At 37.9% G+C, this 20817-nt stretch overlaps 1 protein-coding gene across 2 annotated transcripts in view; it reads left to right on the top strand.

Annotated features, from left to right (window-relative positions):
* NALCN (sodium leak channel, non-selective) overlaps positions 1 to 20817 on the top strand; it is a 413720-nt gene that overhangs the window by 244962 nt on the left and 147941 nt on the right. The window lies entirely within an intron of this gene.

The raw sequence follows: 20817 nt of genomic DNA, 5'->3' as shown, positions 1-20817 counted from the left end.
GTTAAATAATTTGCTAACATCACATAGAGTATAAATGTTAAGTCAGAACATTCCCAGGTCTGCCTGGTCTCAAAGCCTATGGTCTCACCTCTACTTACTGCTACTTCCCTAAATTCTGAAACTTACTATGGTCACTGACTGGCTGGTTTGGCTCAGTGGATTGAGCGTCGGCCTGCGAGCTAAGTGTCGCTGGTTCGATCTTCCAGTCAGGGCACATCAGAGAAGGAAAACTCTGACTCCAAAAAACCTCCGCTGCCTTGCGGCATACCTCTTCAGGGGAAAGGCTAAGGGAGTAAACCCCGACAGAAAATCCGGAGCCGGAGTCCCTAAGGCGGTTTGACGTTGTAGTCAACACCGGCAACTCCTGCGGCGCACCTGAAACCAAGCTGTATTGACTCCGTCTTTCCCTTGGACCCTTCAGCTGCGAAGAGAGGGGGGGTCTGCTGCATGGGCAACAGCAGACCCTCCATATCACCCTGCCCAGGCTCTGTAGCTTCAGCTTCACTGGAGAGGACACTCCAGCGTCATCGCAAGATGTCGATTCAACACGGGAGGAGACAGATACCGTGTCACTCCCGAGTCAGACTGCACAGCCATTCTCGGCGGTGCAGATAGACTCTTAAGAAGCTACACCATCGTCTCTCGAGACGGACGGCTGCCGACGACGACTATGGTCACTGAAAATGTCTGAATCAAATCACACCTCTTCCCAAGAGTTACTAAAATAAAGCAAGTTACATATGAGCTCTAAAATCTCTTCCAATTCTAAATATCTAAGAATCAAAGAATATCTAAATATCTAAGAATGCTTGAGAAACTAGATATTATGTTAGAGGTAGAATTTGCTATAGGCAAAGGTTTTCAAAACTAAGATGTGTTCATCAAAAAGTATATGGGGGTGCATTGTGACGTGGTTTAAAGTCTTAGGTTCAAACAAAAGAATCACAAAGAAATGTTTGGCATTATTTATATGAGGCAACTTTTAAAATATTCACTAAAGGGAAAAACATTGAGTAGTGGGAATGAAGGCCTGGCTTCCAGAGGCAAATCTGACTGTGCTGGTGTTCACAGGACACGGTGCTGAGGTCTTTGCATACTTCCTTCCAGGACCTTTAAGTCTTTGTCTTTTATTCATTTATTCATTCATCAATAATTTACTCACTCATGAATTCAACTAATGTTTATTAGGCACCTACTATGTGTTTATGTTCCTTTAAAACTATGGAATCATTTGGAGAACATTGATCATGGGTTAAATGCTTGATAGATAATGATTAAAATAATGGATGTATGGGAATAATCTATCTAATTGTTTTTCTATTAAAACAATATAAAACAACATTTATATTGTTTTTATAGAAAATCTAACTCACTGTAAATTTTTTTACATGCAGATATAGATTTGATCCTTAAGTCAGAGACTCACACATTATGACAACAGCAAGAAAAACTATCTAGCCTAGGAAATTATTCAGCAAAGTGATTTTTTTTCAAGTGAACTACAGGTATTCCTAATATAACAAATATTATATTAAATCTGGTACACAGGCTTCTTGGGTATTCAACTTTTTCTTATTGGCCCAAAATATGCCAGTGATTGTGGAACACTGGAGCAGTTCCAATGATTCCTGAGATTCACCCAAACCTTTAGGAATTCACAGAGCACAGCTTTCAAACTCATTGCTTTCTAATTCCATTTCTTCATTCTACTGATTTAATCCTGCTCAAAACATTTATTATAATTTATTGTTATTTTCAAAAGGTCATTTTTAGTTAAAATTGAAAATTGTTTGCTCTTTTACTCATAAGTTTTTCAAATATGTAAAGCAATTGAGAATTGAAAAGTCAATGAGGGCAGTCTAGTAAATATGGTACAGTACAAGAGTATGGAGTTGGAGTTAAAAATGTAGATTCAGGTTCTAACTCTGCTGGTCACTGCATGTGTGACATGGAAGAATCAGACAACTTTCCTGATCTCTATGTCATCTTATATCTGAAATTGTGGCTAATAATGCCCTATGCCTAGTGTCCAAGTTTGCCATCACCATGTGAGTTGAACTTGTTTTTTAGGGGAGATTCTAGCCATGAAATATATGTATGATCATAGCTATCACCAACACTGAGTTTCTTTAAATAAGATGATGTGTGCATTTAAAGCTGTATATTAATAAATGCTAAAATCTTATGTTAGTTTAGATGTTTTTAATTTATGGATATAAAGTACTATTGACCAGTTTTAAATATTATGTATGATTCTTCCTGGAATAAGTTTCTCTCTCCCTTCTTTTTTCCCCACACAATGATCATTGTCTCCCAGACAATGACTGTGTTAAATTCTATATGAATCTGTCTTCCAGTTTTAAATGATATTTTACTAAATTTAACATACTATCAACAATAAGAAGGCTCTTATTTTGTATAACATTAGCAAAAAAAACTAACAACTAAACTAAAAACATAGATGATAAGTTACATCCCAATTTCAGAGCTTTAAAAATGTGAAAATAAATGTGCATGTTAAAATGAATGAAATACAGTAGTTTCATATATATATATATATATCCATTTAAAATACATAGTTTTTTAATTTAAGGTTATTATCTACAAACATTTCATACTATTCTTTTTTAACATTAACATTAACTTTTTAGTTCTAGAAGCACTGCTTCAGTGCACTGATGACCACCCCTGGTAGAGATGCCTGGTGGGAAATTCTCTGCGGTGATGACCATACACCATTCTGAGGCCACGTTATATTTGATCATGAGTTTCCCTCCTTGCAAATCATTAGTAGCAGCAATTTTCAGAATAAGTGGTATCAAGCTCTACATAGTTTAAATTTTTTCACTAAATATTGTTTTTGGAATCTTTTTATCTTAATACACATAAAACTCATTTAGTTATATAGTCATGAAGATATGAAGTATGACTGAATATGCCATATTTGTTTATCAGTTCTGTTTGTGGTAAATATTTAGGTTGTTTTATAATGCTGCAACTAATACATTTGTACACTGTGTCCACTTGTACAAAATTTCCTCTAGTATATATGGCAGAAAGTAGAATCCTGAATACTGCCAAAATGGAGCACAGGTCTGCAAACCCATACCAAATCTTATCCACAGGTTTTAACTATAGAGCCTGTGAACTAAGACTGGTTTGTGCATTTTTAAATGATTGAGTAACTATACAATATCCTAACTGTTGCCTCTTGACCTCAAAGCCTAAAATACTTACTCTCTGTACCTTTCAATTGTGGTCTTCTGCTCCATAAGCAAGGTGCACTAACTTACCCTCCCAGGTGCAATGGTTGAGAATCCCTGTGTGCTCACATTCTCACTTATGGTTGATATTGTTAGACTTTTAATATTTTGACAATTTTGTGAATTGAATTCTGGGATTACTTTTCTTTAACTTGCATATTTGCATTTCCATAATTATTGATAATGGAGCAATTCTTCATGTATTGATTGGCCATTTTCTTTGTGACTCACCCAATCATATGCTTTACCTATTTTTCTAAAATCTACTTTGTCTTTTTTAAAGTCATTTGTTGGAGTAACACATATATTCTGGATATTAATCCCTAGACTACAATATAAAAGTCCTTTCTTAGGCAATATTTTGTTATTCCAATTTGTGATATCTTTAGACATTATATTTTGATGTGGTCAAACTATCAATTTTTCACTTATAATCAATATTTATTTTGGACTCATGCTTAAGATATTCTTTCCTATTCTGAGGTAATAAAAATATTCTCTATATTCTTCTAATTGTTTTAAATTTTGCCTTTTACCTTTAGGTCTTTAATGTATCTCAACTTACTGTTTACATCTAGTATAATTTAGGTGAGCCTTGCTGTTTAAATAAAACTCAAATTGACTTTTCTAAAATACATTATGTTAAATTTTTAAAGTTTTGAGATATTTAGTTGATGTCTCTGATTTTGAACTTAAAGTAAAAAGGTCAGCTATACAGATATTTAAATTTATAAATTATTTTTAAAATTCGTCGTCGTCGGCAGCCGTCCGTCTCGAGAGACGATGGTGTAGCTTCTTAAGAGTCTATCTGCACCGCCGAGAATGGCTGTGCAGTCCGACTCGGGAGTGACACGGTATCTGTCTCCTCCCGTGTTGAATCGACATCTTGCGATGACGCTGGAGTGTCCTCTCCAGTGAAGCTGAAGCTACAGAGCCTGGGCAGGGTGATATGGAGGGTCTGCTGTTGCCCATGCAGCAGACCCCCCCTCTCTTCGCAGCTGAAGGGTCCAAGGGAAAGACGGAGTCAATACAGCTTGGCTTCAGGTGCGCCGCAGGAGTTGCGGGTGTTGACTACAACGTCAAACCGCCTTAGGGACTCCGGCTCCGGATTTTCTGTCGGGGTTTACTCCCTTAGCCTTTCCCCTGAAGAGGTATGCCGCAAGGCAGCGGAGGTTTTTTGGAGTCAGAGTTTTCCTTCTCTGATGTGCCCTGACTGGAAGATCGAACCAGCGACACTTAGCTCGCAGGCCGACGCTCAATCCACTGAGCCAAACCAGCCAGGGTCATTTTTAAAATTAACACTAATTAATTCAAGTAAAGAGAACACTCTATAACTAAACTACAATTGTAATATTTCTTCTCTACTACCCGAAATATCTAGGGACAGAAGTCACTTTCCCAGTGCACTGAGATTTTGCTTAAAGTATGACCAGCAATTGTTTTTCTTTTCTTATTCATTCTCAGACTGACCATCACTATAATGAGCTCTATTAAATTAGCTCAATTTGATTCAGCACCTGTTTACTAAATCTCAACTACAATGTGTAAATAGTAGCTTACATTCTAACCAAAGTTGGGAAAAGCTTAATACCTGTCCTCTTTGGACCTATAACTAGTACAGAATTAGGACTAGTAAACACAAACAAACCAATAAAACCTATGATTCAAGGCCTAAAGATACAAATGATGAAACAGCTGTGAGTGCATGCTATTGTTGTTATGTGATCAATGACCACATAACAAACATTTGTTTCCCAGTCATTTCAACTCTACCTGATCTAAAATAGAGTTTAAAATATTAGTAATAAAGCAGTCAGACATTGTTTGTGGACCAACATGTAAATGTGTACATGGACATAATATATGAAATATATACACTCTCTTAAAAACTGAACATTTAATGAGCTAAAAATCTTCATTCCATAAGCCCATCTTTAGCCTTGAACTTACCTTACAATGAGCATTTTTGTTAAATTGTATGTTTCTTTTAGCAAAATTACTATAAAGCATTGCAACCCAAATGAAAAAAAATGTCTACATACACATACAAACTCTAATTGTTTTTTAGTTCAAACTGGCCATTGGTGCCTCACAATCTGTAGTGAGTTCCTCATTTAGTTTTCCCAGGGACTGGCAGGTACCAAGCAGCAAAAAAGAAAAAAAGAAAATGTTTCCCTGATGTTTGTTCTGGCATTAAAAAAATTTTTTTAAAGCACAGCAGCCTATTCCATTGCCCCCTAGGGACACCGATTTTCCAGTGCACAATGAAAATAAAGCTTAACTGTTTAGCAAATGCATATTCATAGCCATTATCTATAATCCCTTTAAAATGGCTCTCTTATTGGCCAGGTACACATTCTGTATATCTGTCCTAGCTTCCGTTTTCCAAATGTTTGTGAAATTTATCTTTTCTCTCACATTTGCCAATGAACTGGGGATTAAAAACTGCAGAAGACAACTAATTAAAAGACTTTATTATTATTATTTTTATTCTCAATGTTTTTTTGTTTATTATTGTTTCAAAATAAAACCCTGTGATGTGAATACTGAAAGGGAGAAAATGTAATTAAGCATCCATTGTGGGTAGTCTTTTTGTTACCTTGGAAGTGCTTAGATTAACAGCAATCACTTGATTTTGCTTCTGCATTGGCAGATTTCTGAGAATAGTCACATTTTGTTGACAAATATGGGCATCACAAAGTGAAAATTAAATAACTTGATGTTATAGAATTCATTTAAAAGTACACCTGTGTTGAACATTTCCCATTTTACAGTGCTCTGATTACATTTGACTTTCTGTTGACCTATACAAAAAATGAGATTGTTTTCAACTATAGCCTGCAAGATGGCCTAGGATAGTGTGATTATAAATGGAAAGAAGGGGAAAAAAGACGTGCAAAAAAATGAAAGTAGACCACCAGCTTACACCATACAGGTGAATAAACTTAAGATGGACAAAAGTCTTAAATGTAAGCTGTGGCACCATAAAAGTCCTAGAGGAAAACATAGGCAGAAAAATTTCAGATATCCCGCGTAGCAACATTTTCACTGATATATCTCCTCAGGCAAGGTAAATAAAGGAAAGAATAAACAAATGGGACTACATCAAACTAAAGAGTTTCTGCTCAGCAGAAAAAAAATCAGCAACATGAAATGGGAACCAACCATATGGGAAAACATATTTGCCAATGATACCTCAGACAAGGGATTGATTTCCAAAATATATAAAGAACTTATATGACTCAACATCAAGAAGACAGAAAACCCAATACAAAAATGGACAAACGACCTGAACAAACACTTCTCCAAAGAGGACATACAGGATGTTCATAAACATATGAAAAAATGCTCAACATCACTAACCATCAGAGAGATGCAAAGGAAAACCACAATGTGATACCACCTCACACCAGACAGAATGGCCATCATCAACCAGTCAACAAACAAGGACTGGTGAGGATGCAGAGAAAAGTGAACCCTGGTGCACTGCTTTTGGGAATGCAGACTGGTGCAGCCACTATGGAAAACAGTATGGAATTTCCTTTAAAAACTAAAAATGGAAATGCCTTTTGAACCAGCAATTCCATTGCTAGGATTGTATTCGAAAAATCCTGAAACCCCAATTCAAAAGAACCTATGTACCCCTATGCTCATAGCAGCACTACTTACAATAGCCAAGTGCTGGAAACAACCTAAATGCCCATCTGTAGCTGAATGGATCAAAAACTGCGGTACATTTACATAATGGAGTACTCTATAGCAGAAAGAAAGAAGGAACTTCTACCATTTGCAAAAACATGGAAGGAACTAGAGAGAATTATGCTTAGCAAAATAAGACAGGCAATGAAAGAAAAACACGTTATTCTATCACCTATTACAGGAGACTAATGAACAGCAGAAACAAATGAGCAAAATTGAACCAGAAGTATGTAAACAAGTAGACTAACAGTGACAAGGTGGGGGGGGGGGAGAAGAGGGTAAGAAGGGGAAGGGTCTAGTCAAAGAACATGTATAAATGACCCATGGACATGGACAACTGGGTGGGGACTGACTGTGGGAGAAGGGGTGGGCAGGGTGTGGGGAAGCAATAGGGAAAAAAGTGGGACAACAAACATATAAAAAATTTTAATAGGCGAAAAAAAGAAAATATAAAGAATGGAAATTCAATTTTAGTGAATATTAGAAGGACAAAGATTTTCCTTCACACTGTATATTTTTCTCCCTACCTGATCTCTCCAGACATTGGCATTTTCAAGAAGTAATGACATAAGGTTCTTTGTATAAAACTAATAAGACCAGTTGTTAATAGAGGTTTTGTTGACCAAGACTTTGACTGGGATATCATGCCTAAAGGAGACATGCTTGGGCTCTGGTTGTTACCAAAAAGCCCTGAGGAACTCGGATTGACTTTCAAATGTAATAAAAGCCCACAAGAAAAAAGGCGTGGTACATTGGTTGGTTGTGCAGTCCATGGCAATCTCTGCAGGGAAGCAACGAAGCTTCCTGAAATATGGCTAGAAGGAACCTTAAGGCACAATGGAAAACCTGAAGGACTTAGAAAAGACAGGTGTTTACAAGCAACGCTGACTGGCAGTTATGTGGCTCAGCTTCTGTGTCCTGAAGGGCAGACTAAAGGTCACCCTAAAGGTTCCTTGTGTAAGTTCTAGCAAAGCAGACATAAAGATCGTAAGTGATCATTTGCTGCTCTTGTTGTGTTTATGCAGATGAACAGGATAAATTAAAAATGGACTTAATACAGTCCCTTTAATGACAAGGAGGGTAATCTTAATGAGAAAATTTGTGATTCAAGGAAAATCACAATGCTCAGTGGTAGACTATAAAGTAGAGCAGCTAAGCATCGTTAAAGTTTCTTTTCATTTAAAGTTTGTTTTCATTTGAAAATTAAAGTAGGTCTGTGGCATCATCAAAGATGCTTAATTTACAGGCAAGAAGAATGTCAAAGGACTCAATGGTTTGACTGAACTAAGTGGCTGAGTTGATGAAGAATGGGGTGGTCTGTGGGATTGGCTTAAAACTGGTTTCTCTTTTCTGTCCTAATGGCTTGGACAGAAAGTGTCCAGAGGTCTGAGAGGGGGAAAATCTAAAATATTCCCCTCAGTCAAAACTAAGTATAGTAGGCAAAAGTGTTCTCGACAAGTGTGACGTACCTGGCACACCTTCCTCTAAAGAATCTGTTTATTTTCCTAACGTGGGACATTGAAAAATTAATACTTGTCCTTTGTCATCTAGTGGTTATGGATTGAATGATGCCTTTTAACCCTGTTGCCAAATCTGTTGCCCCCAGAATACAGCAAGGATGCCAGCCTGTTCTCCAGGGACAGCCAACTGACCTGGAGTCTGCACAATCCTTCCCCATGTGGGAAGGTCATCCTTTCCTCCACACCCCCACTCTTATTAGGGATTTCTGAACCCAAGGGTAGGTAGGACTATGACCATGCCCAGCTTGAAGCAACTAGAGGAGCACGAGACCTTCACCCATTGTCCTTTATAAAGATTATAAAGGATGTTAAGTCTGAGAGGGGACGATTGTTATTTTTTATTGTTATAATAATTAATTAATTATTTATTTTTAAAAAAGAATAATATAGGAAAGGGTGAAGCCAGAGAATTTGTATGCATGACCCATGGGCATGGACTGGGGGTATGTGATTGCTGGGGGAGGGGGCGTGCTGGGCAGTGAGGAGTAAAGGGGAAAAATTGGAACTATTGTAACAATATAATCAATAAAATATACTTTAAAAAATTCATGTATATATATTTATGCTTTAGCTAGTTGCCACTTTTAACAGGTCTCTAGCATTCCATTATATGAATATGGAAAAAAAGTATTTGTTCTCCATGTAATATACAACTGATGCAATATAGTCACTTTCTTATTTTATGATCACTATTGAAACATGAATCACCAATGTAATGAAGAAGCGGAAAATAACTATTAAAATTTTCCAGGTATCTAAATCTTTATTTTCCTCAGATTATAATACCCATTCACAAGATATTTTTAACATTGGCAATGCATTCAGTGTGGAAAATGCCACCTATATGGTCTCTGGAAGCCTGGCAACTATCCTTAGAATTTTTATGAATGACATAGAAACGTATTTGTGGGATGTTGCCTTTCTAGCTTATTGGAAATTTAAAGCATTCTTTTCCAGGTTCAATATGGCTCTTGCCTCAGAATTTTAATAGGTGTTCAGCTACAAGAAATCCTTAGGGCCCCTCTTCTGTTTTTCTAGCTACTCCTCTCACCCCTTACATGCTCCTGAAAAAACCAAACTCACCTGAACTAAAGATTTGCCAGGCATTCATTATGTTTTAAGTTTTATATGTATAACCACAACAAACTTGTTTTTTTGCATTTAGCCATAGTCCATTTCAGCAAAATTCAATAAACTACACAAGTTTTATTTCTAGTTTTCTTATTTCTTCCATTTTTGTTTGGGCATGAAGATTCTATGCAATATACTCACTTTTGGGTTTTCATGATTCAGACTGCTTAAAGTTATGGTCTATTTTTATGAAAAGGCAGACTTACCATTTTAGAATGTGTTTTCTTGGCTGATAATTTCTGTTTCTGTCACTGTATATACTATTTTGTATTTTCCTGACCTCTGTATATAGTTACATCTAACTGTCAGAACAACCTTGCTCTGAGAAATCACCTGGAGGCTAATGTGGGAGCCAGCAATGGTTTTATTGAGGGTTGGAGGGGGAAGACTACTCCCAGACTGACTCGAGGGCCCGTAGGAGCAAGGGAAATGGGGACTCCCAGTCCTCCATGCAGGCCCCGAGGAGTCCCAGCCCTTTGCAAGGTTTGTTTTTAAGCCTGCAAGTCACTGTAGTTGCAGCACCAGATAGTGAATTTCAGAGCTCACAAGCTGCAGCATCCCCGGAGCTTACTTCAAAGCTTGCAAGGGTAACATACCATTCCTTTGAAAAGTCAGTATTAGCATATATCCACCAGTGTTTGCTGCCACATCCTGCTGCCCAGACCAGGTTCATTTTTCACCCTAGCTGCCTCTAGATTCTGACACTAACCTTAAATATCGGTCCCTTTTCATTGTCATTTCTTTTCTAAAGTTCAGTTTTACTACTTTTATTTCCTTTTTCTATAGTGTGAAGATAACCCTTTAGCTTCAATGTCAGCTTTAATCTTATTTCTTTCTCTACTATGAACTTTATTAAATATTTCTATATTTAAACAGGTTTAAACGCCATTTGTTGAAGAGGCTCTTCTCACTCCATTTTATATTTCTTCCCCCTTTGTCAAATATTAGTTGACCATATAGACCTGGGTTTATTTCTGTGCTCTCTATTCTGTTCCATTGATCTATATGTCTGTTCTTATGCCAGTACCAGACTGTTTTGATTACCATGGCCTTGCAGTATAGTTTGATAATAGGTATTGTGATTCCTCCTACTGTGTTCTTCTTTCTCAAGATTGCTGAGGCTATTCGGGCTCTTTTTTGGTTCCATATACATTTTTGAAGTATTTGTTCTAGGTCTGTGAAATATGTCATTGGTATTTTAATAGGGATTGTATTGAATCTATAAATTGCTTTGGGTACTATAGACATTTTAATGATGTTGATTCTTCCCATCCATGAGCATGGTATATGCTTCTATTTATTTGTATCTTCCTTAATTTCTTTCTTCAGTCTTATGTAGTTTTCTAAGTACAGGTCATTTATGTCCTTGGTTAAGTTTATTTCTAGGTACTTTATTTTACTTCTTGCTATGGTGAATAAGATTTTTTTTTAGTTTATATCTCTGATATTTTATTGTTGGTGTACAGAAATGCCTTCGATTTCTGAATATTGACTTTGTACCCTGCTATTTTGCCAAATTCACTAATTAGGTCGAGTAGTTTTTTGTGGAGTCTGTAGGGTTCGCTATGTGCACTATTACATCATCTGCAAATAATGACAGTTGTACTTCCTCTTTTCCAATTTGGATGCCTTTTATTTCTCTATCTGGTCTTCTTGCTGTGGCTAGAACTTCCAAAACTATGTTGAATAGGAGTGGAGAGATGGACACCCTTGCCTTGTTCCTTACCTCAGGGGGAATGCTCTAAGTTTTGCCCATTGAGAATGATGTTGGCTTTAGGTTTCTCATATATGGCCTTTATTATGTTGAGGTATGCTCCCTCTATTCCAATTTTGCTGAGAGTTTTCATCATAAATGGGTGTTGTCCTTTATCATATGCTTTTTCCGCATCTATTGATATGATCATGTGGTTTTTGTCTTTCATTTTGTTAATGTGGTGTATTATGTTTAATGATTTGTGAATATTAAACTATCTTTGCATCCCTGGGATGAAGCCCACTTGATCGTGGTGTATGATATTTCTAATGTGTTGCTGGATCCTGTTTTCCAATATTTTGTTGAGGATTTTAGCATCTATGTTCATCAACAATATTGGCCTGTAACTTTTTCTTTGTTGTGTCTTGAACTGGTTTTGGAATTAGGGTAATAGTGGCTTCATAGAACGAGGTTGGAAGTCTTCCCATTTTTTGGATTTTTTGGAATAGTCTGAGAAGGATAGGAGTTATTTCTTTCCTAAATGTTTTGTAACATTCACCTGTGAAGCCATTCAGTCCAGGGCTTTTGTGTGCCGGGAGTTTTTTGATTACTGCTTCAATTTCACTAGTTGTTATTGGTCTGTTCAGGCTCTCTGCTTCTTCTTGATTCAGTTTTGGAAGATTATATGTGTCCAGAAATTTCTTCATTTCATCTAGGTGGTCAAATTTCTTGTGATACAGTTGTTTGTAATAATTTCTTACAATCTTTTGTATATCTATAGTATCGGTTGTGATTTCTCCTCTTTCATTTTTGATTTTATTTGTTTGGTTCCTCTCTATGTTTTTCTTGATGAGCCTGGTTAAAGGCTTGTCAATTTTGTTTATCTTTTCAAAGAACCATCTCCTACTTTTGTTGATCTTTTGAATTGTTTTAGTCTCTATGTCATTTTTTCTTCTCTGATAGTGATGATTTCCTTCCTTTTACTCAGTCTGGGCTTTGTTTGTTATTCTTCCTCTAGTTCTTGTAGCTGTAGGGTTAGATCTTTTATTTTGAGATTTTTTTTCTCCTTTTTAGATAGGCCTGTATTGCTATGAACTTTCCTCTCAGGACTGCTTTTGATGTATCTTACAGGTTTTGGGTTGTTGTGTGTTCATTATCATTTGTTTTCAGAAACTTTGATTTCTTCCTTGATGTCATTGTTAACCCATTCATTATTTCATAACATGTTATTCATTCTCCATGAGTTTGAATGTTTTTGAGTTTTTTCCTTGAGGTTGATTTCCAATTTTAAGCCATTGTGATCTGAGAAGATGTTTGATATAATTTTAATTTTCTTGAATTTGTTGAGGCGTGTTTTGTGTCTTACCATGTGGTCTATATGTAAACGTTCCATATGCACTTGAAAAGAAGGCATATTTTGCTTCTTTGGGGTGAAAAGTTCTATATATAGCAATTAAGTTCATTTGGTATAGAGTGTTGTTCGATGCCTCATATCTTTGGTGTTTCTTTGCTTTGCAGATCTGTCCATTGTTGACAATGGGGTGTTAAAGTGCACTGCTATAAGTGTGTTGTTATCTATATCCTTCCTCAAGTCTTTCAAAATTTTCCTTAGATATTTGTGTGCTTCTATGTTGGGTCCATATATGTTTACAAGGGTTATATCTTTTTGATGGATTTTTCCTTTAAGTATTATAAAATGTCTTTCTTTGTCTCTTTTTATGGCCTTTGCTGTGAAGTCTGTTTTGTCTGATATAAGCATTGCTAGCCCAACTTTTTTTTCATGTCCATTTGCTTGAGATACTTTTTTTCATTCTTTCTCTTTCAGTCTGTGTAGATATTTTGTTCTAAGGTGGGTCTCTTGTAGACAGCATATATGTGGGTCATGCTTTCAATCTATTCAGCTACCCTATGTTTTTTGATAGGTGCATTTAATCCATTTACATTTAAGGATATTATCAATAGGTACTTATTCATTTTCATTTTCCCCTTGTACTTGTTTTTCTCTCTGTCTCTTTCTGTTTCTTCATATTCTTAAAGCACCCCTTTAGCATCTCTTGCAATTCTGGTTTGGTGGAGATATATTCTTTTAGCCTTCCTTTGCCTGGAAAACTCCTTATTTCACCTTCCATTTTGAATGAGAGTTTTGCTGGGTAGAGTATTCTTGGTTGGAGGTCTTTGTTTTTCATCGCTTGGAATATTTTTTGCCATTCCCTTCTGGCTTGTAGTGTTTCTGCTGAGATATCTGAGGATAGCCTTATTGGAGCTCCCTTGTATTTTATTAGTTGTTTCTCTCTTGCTTCTTTTAGGATTCTCTCTTTGTCTTTGAATGTTGCCATTTTAATTATGATGTGTCTTGAAGGGGGCCTGTTGGGGTTCATCTTCATTGGGACCATCTGTCCTTCCTGGACTTGCATGACTCTTTTTCTCCTCATGTTAGGGAAGTTTACTGTCATTAGTTTTTCAAAGAGATTTTCTATCCCTTGCTTTTCTTCTTCTCCTTCTGGAATTCCTGTGATATGGATATTATTGCATTTCATGTTGTCCTACAGCTGTCTTAGAGCCTCTTCAGTCTTGTTCAGTCTTCTTTCATTTTGTTGCACTGTCTGGTAATGTTTTTCTACATTGTCCTCCAGCTCGCTGATCTGAGCTTCTGCTTCTTCTAGCCTGCTTTTAATTCCTTCTATTATGTTCTTCAATTCAGAGATTGTATTCTTCATTTCCTCCTGGCTCTTATTGATAGCTTCTATGTCCTTTTTAATGCTGGGGTAATTTTCAGTAAGTTCCTTTTAGTTTCCCTGAAGTTCCTTGTAGTTTCCCTGGAGTTCTTTGTAGGTTTTTTTTTTAGCTCACTGATCTCATTGAGCTTCCCTATAATCCATCTTTTGAATTCGATGTCTGATAGTTTGCTTACTTCTATTTCATTTAGCACTCTTTCTGGAGATTCTTCCTTTCCCTTCGATGGGGGATTGTTTCTCTGTCTCCCCATTTTTGTGGCTCTTATTGTTTGTTGCTGCTTTTTAGATTGATCTGCACTTCCTGGATCTGCCCCTGGTGGCGTCAGATCATGTACCAGTCTGGGCCTAGGCAGCCTTTTGGAGACTACCAGAGATCTACTGCCTTTGTCTGTCTCCTTTAGTTGTTAATCTATTCAATCTGTGATCATCAGTCTGGCTTAAGGACTGAGGGAGGGGCAGCTTAATTCCTGTAGGTGGGGCTTTTGCTTCCCCTCTGGCTGACACCAATTGGAGGGGAATGGTCTGCCTGCAGTATGGAGAATGAGTCAGCACTGTGACCTGGTCAGCTGCTCCCCCAGTTCTCCCCTCAAAGCCACCACCCCAAATTCTCCCCAAGTGTCTCTAGTCCTCTCTGCCTTACCTTTGCTTGAGCCTAGAGTAAGTGGTGCCAAAATATTTTTGTATGTGTTCCACTTAAGAGCTCTTTTTCCCTAGCTTTTTCTCTAGGGCTAGAAAAAAACCCTGTGGCCTTTTACAGCCAGATACTATTATACTTTTCTCTCTGTTGCTATAGGTTGGGAAGTCCAGCTGTGGGTTTAGACCCTCGCCTTCTCAGTGGGAACTCCCAGATACTGAGCTGTTTCTCAGTCCCTTCAGCTGCCACCCATGGGAGCCCAGCCAGCCCTTTTGTGTCTCCACACTTCCTACCAGTCATGTTGTGATGAAGCGCTCTTTTCTGTCTGTGTGTGGTTATAAGACTTCTCTCCAACTAGTGCTCAGTTCGTTATTCCAGATGATTTCTCCACAATTAAGTTGTAATTCCAGACTGGTCCTGGGAAGTTAGTGTAGCTTCCACTTACTCCTCCACCATCTTGGATCTCTTTACATGAATCTTTTTTTAAAACATTATGCAAATGAAATTCTGCTAATGAAAGTATATATCATTTGTACTTTAACAAAGCTCAAGAAGAAATGAAAGGGGTATATCATTAGTCTTTATTCGCCCCAAAATAACATCATTAAAAAAATAGTGATGTAGTATTCGATGCTACATTACAAATTTAAATATTATATAAATCTAAATATTAAAAAATAAAGCAGAGCAGGTTGGTTGCATAATTTAAAACTGGCAAGGGGTAAAGGTATTTCATGAAAATGATGAAGCTCTTTGATTTAACATGGCAAATCTCTGTTAAAAATTTTTTTATTATATTAATATTTTAATGTAAACCTGTGAATCACATTCAGTGGCTATGGTAAACCTTTTAACACAGCACATGTGGCACTTGTAAGTAGGTAAACATTGAATGAAGATAAGATTCAGATGACAAGGTAACGATTTCAGATTATTAATGAGCATAGCCTCAGGTTTCTATAAAAAGAGAACAAATGAAAAAACAAAACAAAATACAGGAATTGAGGAATGGTTATTGCTTTCAGAAAAAAGATTCACCTCCCACTCCCATGACTTTCACTACCATGCACTAGGAAGTGGCCAACACTTACTTCAGTCCACACCTTCAGTCCAATTCCACACAGCAATGGATTTGTAGACAATGTTTCATTGACAGTGTAAATTAAAATTAATGGAAACCTACCTGCCACCCTCCCTTCATTTGTATTTCTTTACCACAGTGGTTATTGCCTCTTTATTATAGTCTGATTAAAGAACTACAAGTAATTCTCACCTCCTCACAATCACCTGCAGGTTAAACCTGCCTCTCCTGTACCATCTATGGCCATTCCCCAGACACAGTCAAAGCCAGACTTTGGTCCTCTCTCACCCTGAGTGCCAAGTTTTCAGTCACCTTATCACATTGCCATACACTTCAGAAATATGGTGACAAAGATCAAGCTAAAAGTCCATGTGCAAATAGTTTTGAGAGGAAACTTAAGCTCTATGCATATTTTTAAATAGTTTCTGGTTTTGCCATCACATTGTCATGTTAATTAATCAGTGTTGCCTAAACATTCGAGGCTGTTTGTTGAATGAACTTTGATTTAATGATGGTTTAAAGGCAACTATAAGGTTTCTCTTATAATTCTCAAATTTATTGTCAAAACCCCTCACAGCAGCATGTAGTCCTGGGGCTTTCAAACTGCAAAGACCCTTAAGCATTTTTCCTAACAAAACTAAAGCTTTTCCATTTTTTTCTTTAAGTATATTTTATTGATTATGTTGTTACAGTAGTTCCAATTATTTTTCCCTTTGCTTCCCTCTGCCCAGTACCCCACTTCCCTCCAGCAATCCCACTTCCCTTAGTTCATGTCCATGGGTCGTGCATATAAGTTCTTTGGCTTCACCTTTTGCTATACTATTATTAACATCCCCCTGTCTATTTTGTACCAACCAATTTTTCTTCTTAGTCCCTGCACCATTTCCCCATTTCTTCCCCTTCCCCCTCCCAGCTGACAACCCTCCAAATGATCCCCATACCTATGATTCTATTCCTATTTTTGTTTGCTTAGTTGGATTTTGTTTTTATTTTTTAGGTTCAGTTGTTGATAGTTGTGAGTTTGTTGTCATTTTAGTGTTCATAGTTTTGATTTCTTTTTCTTAAGTAAGTCCCTTTGGCATTTCATATAATAATAGCTTGGTGATGGTGAACTCCTTTAGCTTCATCTTGTAGGGGAAGCACTTCATCTTCCCTTCCACACTAAATGATAGCTTTGCATCTCAGTCATGATGCGTCCTGGTGTGGTCCCCTCTGGGTCCAGCTCACCTGGGACGCTCCGTGCTTCCCAGACCGTTATGCCCATCTCCTTCACAATATTTGGGAAGTTTTCCTCATGTTTTTCAATTCTTGCTTCTTCATTCTGCACTGGTAATTGTTTTTTTTCTTCCTTATGATGCAAATCATTGATTGGAACCCTGGTTTCCTTCCCTTCACCATTGGTTTTGTGTGGATTTTCCTTCATTTCACTTAGCATAGCCTTCACTTCTTCTTTTATGCATTTGCCATACTCAAGCATATCTGTCAAGCCTGTGACCATCTTTATCACCAGTGTTTTGAATTCTGCATCTGTTAGGTTGTCCATCTCCTCATCTGTTAGTTCTCCAACTGGAACGTTGATCCTTTCCCCCTTTTGGGCCATGCTTCTCTGTCTCCTCATCCTGACAGGCTCCTGTGTTTTTTTGCCTCTGTGTCCCAGGTGGACCTGTCACTCCTATTATGTTGTAAGGGAAGGAGCCTTATGGATTAGTCAGTACACGGCAACCTGTTTCACCACGTTGTGGCCCTCTATGTGGGGCAGGGTTCCAAGAGGGAACAATGCCACCTGCCCAGCACTTGCCACTTTTTCAGGCACCTCTTCCACTTCTGCACTGGACTGGCGCCTCTCTAGCTGCTGCCCTGGCTGTCATTCCCAGAGTGGGTGGGTCTGTGATGTTCTAGGACCATGGGGGCCCTTTAAACAAGCAGACTCTGCTGCGATTGGCAGTTTCTGCCTCCACTCCAACCCCCAGTGGTCTGCACAGTCAGAAGCAATGAGGCTTGATTTTCCCCAGTGCTGGGACCATGGGCTGTGAGGTCCGGTGAAGAGCTGGGAATGCTCCCCAGGTGTCCTTCCTGACTTTTTAAAATGTGTGACTGCGCTTTCTGCTGGCTTGCCACTGCCACCGCTGCTGCCACCACTACACCGCGTCCTCTCTGCCCTTGCTCTGCCCTTCCTACCTGTCTGGATGAGTATTTCTTCTTTATATCTTTGTTTGCTTGACTTCCATGTAGTTTGATTTTCTGGAACTTCTGGTTGTTTCTAGTTTTGAGGTAGTTTTATTCCTTCTTAGTTGTGGAGGAAGATGTAGCATGTCTGTCTACACCTCCATCTTGGCCAGAAGTCACCCAATTATATTTCAGCTTTTTCTTCTTGAGTCTTGCCTTCTATCTATCCTGAAAATCAAACTCTTATTTACAGGATAACGAGAAAGCGCAGCTGGCATCCCATGTTTGTTTATCTTTCTGCTATGAAGGTAGCTTTTTTCTCTTTTCTCTGAGAATGTATAAAATTTTTCTTTAAAAATAAATAAATAAAATGTTATATATTTAATAACCTTATGTCAAACTGCACTTTACACTGTCCAGTTACCATTTCAACAATCCAGTTTAAAATAACTACATGGCATGCATTTAAAAAAGAAAAGCAATGACATCTGAAATAGAAAAAAAATTAAAAGCGAAAAAACTAATGTCATCACTTTGTGATTATTATAACTGCCCTCTCCTACCTTTCCAACATGTCCCAGCCTCCTCCTTGGCAGCCATGCTGGCTGCTCTTAGCTGCTCACCAGGCCCCTAATTAGCCACATGCTCCCAAAATCCTGTTTTTGCACATAACACCTAGAAAGCATTCCTCACTATTTCCTATCTGCCAAAATCACTCTTTTCCTTTGTATCTTGTTGATTTGATAGTACAAATTTGGGCTCAGTGCCTCACAATCTTAATGTTCAGAAGATGTACCATATCCATTTACCCAAATCAGCTCTCAGAAATCTAAATGCTTGAGGGCACAGAACTACATGTGTGATACTTTACTTGGGTTTAGTTTCTCTTTGTCAGTCTTCACACCCATGTGCCTCTTACTGAACCCTCACTGTAATTTTCCTTCACATTCCTGCTTTCTTAAAGGAAAGAAGAATGTTTTCTGGGATGGAGCATGAAGGAGGAAGAAAGCTCTAGAAAGGGGCAGGAAGGCAAAGCATATTTGTGTGGTAGGGTGGCATGCTACTCTCAGGGGCAACAACAGCACTGGTACCAACCTGGGTGTGCTTTGACTTTCAAGATTGGTCTTGCATCTACTTCTTGTCTGAACTTAGGGGGGAAATAGCCTTGCTGGGGCCCCCACATGGACAAGGGGCAGCATGGACAGAGTTGATGAGCTGCCTGAGAGGTCTAGGTAGCAAGAGGGCCTGAAAGATGTCCTGAGAACAAGTCTTCCATACTTTCTGCCTGAAAATGTAGAACTTTCAAAGTTTCCTGAGAGTTGAGAGTCAATATATAGGAACAATTGCATTGTAAAAACAATAGCACGAGCCAGAGACCAGGTGGAGAGTGAAAGGAATTGAGTGAGGCCTCCCAAAAATGATATGCCCATGTTCTAAATCCAGAACCTTTTATTGTGACCTTATTTGGGAAAAGGGTATTTGCAGATGTGATTAAATTGAGAATCTTGAGATGAGATCATCTTGGATTACTCAGGTGGGCCCAAATCTAATGACAAGTGTCCTTATAAGAGATAGATGATATGACAATGAACAAGTACTGACTAACAGTGACCAGAGGGGAGGAGGATAAGGGGGCAAAGAAGGGAAGAATCTAGTAAGGAACTAATATAAATGACCCAGGGACATAAACAACAGGGTGGGGATTGACTGTGAAAGAGGGGGGAGGAGGGCAAGGCAGGGGAGAGTAATGGGGAAAAAATGGGACAACTGTAATAGAATAATAAAAAAGAAAAGAAAAAAAAAGATAGATGAGGACTAGATACAGGGAGAAAGAGAAAGCCATGTGAAGATGGATGCAGAGATTGAAATGATGCAGCCACAAGCCAAGGAACACCTGGGGCCACTAGAAGCTGGAAAAGGCAAGGAAGGATCCTTCCCTGGAGCTTTTGGGAAAAGCATGTCCAGCTGACAACTTGATTTTGGACTTCTGATCTCCAGAACTGTCATAGAATACATTTATGTTGTTCTAGGCCACCAACCTTGTGCAATTCTATAGCAGCCAAAGGAAACTAACATCTAGAGTGTCACTGTGAATCAGAGACCTTAGCAGGAGCTGCAAGAGCTGAGGTGGTGCAAGAGGGAGAAAGCTTCATTATCCAATATTAACAAATGGAAATAATTTTTAAGACAGAAATTAAAAGGAAGAATATAAGTTAGGAATGAAAAGAGATTATCAAATGAATGTGGAACTGTAGAGAATTCAAAGTTGAAAAGAGACTAGAAATTAAACTATTTTTAAAATTCTGATTTTTTGTTGTTTTCTTTCTTTTACCTTATTTACCCATTCTAAAAGAAGCATATGCCTTTTTTAATTTGAAAAATATGGTGAAAAACAAAGAAAAGAGGAAAATCCATATTTCACAAAGGCACACACCATTAACATTTATAGAGAACCTCCTTCTAGCCTTTTATCTATTATTCCTTTTTGTACATGGTTGCACTTCTATCACATATACTCATCTATTATTGTAATGTAAGCATTTTTTCAATAGTCATTAAAATTTATGAGTGCATTAATTATCTATTTCCAGATAACAAATTATGAACAACTTAAGAGCTTACACCACAAAAAAAAACATTTATTATCTCCTACAGTTTCTGCAGGTTAGGAATCTGAGACAGATTTAGCTAGTTTTCGAATTCAGACTGTCTGATTAGTTTCTAATCAAGCTGTTGGCAGAGGCTGCAGGCTTTACTGGAACTGAAATATCCTCTTCTAAGATGGATCACTAGGGCTGTTTTCAGGAGGCCTCAGCCCATCACCACATGGGCCTCTCCCTGGGGTCCCTTGCATGTCTTCGTGACATGGCATCTGGTTTCCACCACAGTGGGTGA

Source organism: Furipterus horrens, unplaced genomic scaffold (assembly GCF_987537825.1).
Source record: "Furipterus horrens unplaced genomic scaffold, mFurHor1.1.pri manual_scaffold_12, whole genome shotgun sequence".
Taxonomy (NCBI): Eukaryota; Metazoa; Chordata; class Mammalia; order Chiroptera; family Furipteridae; genus Furipterus; species Furipterus horrens.
This window is presented reverse-complemented; position numbering and strand designations above follow the sequence as displayed.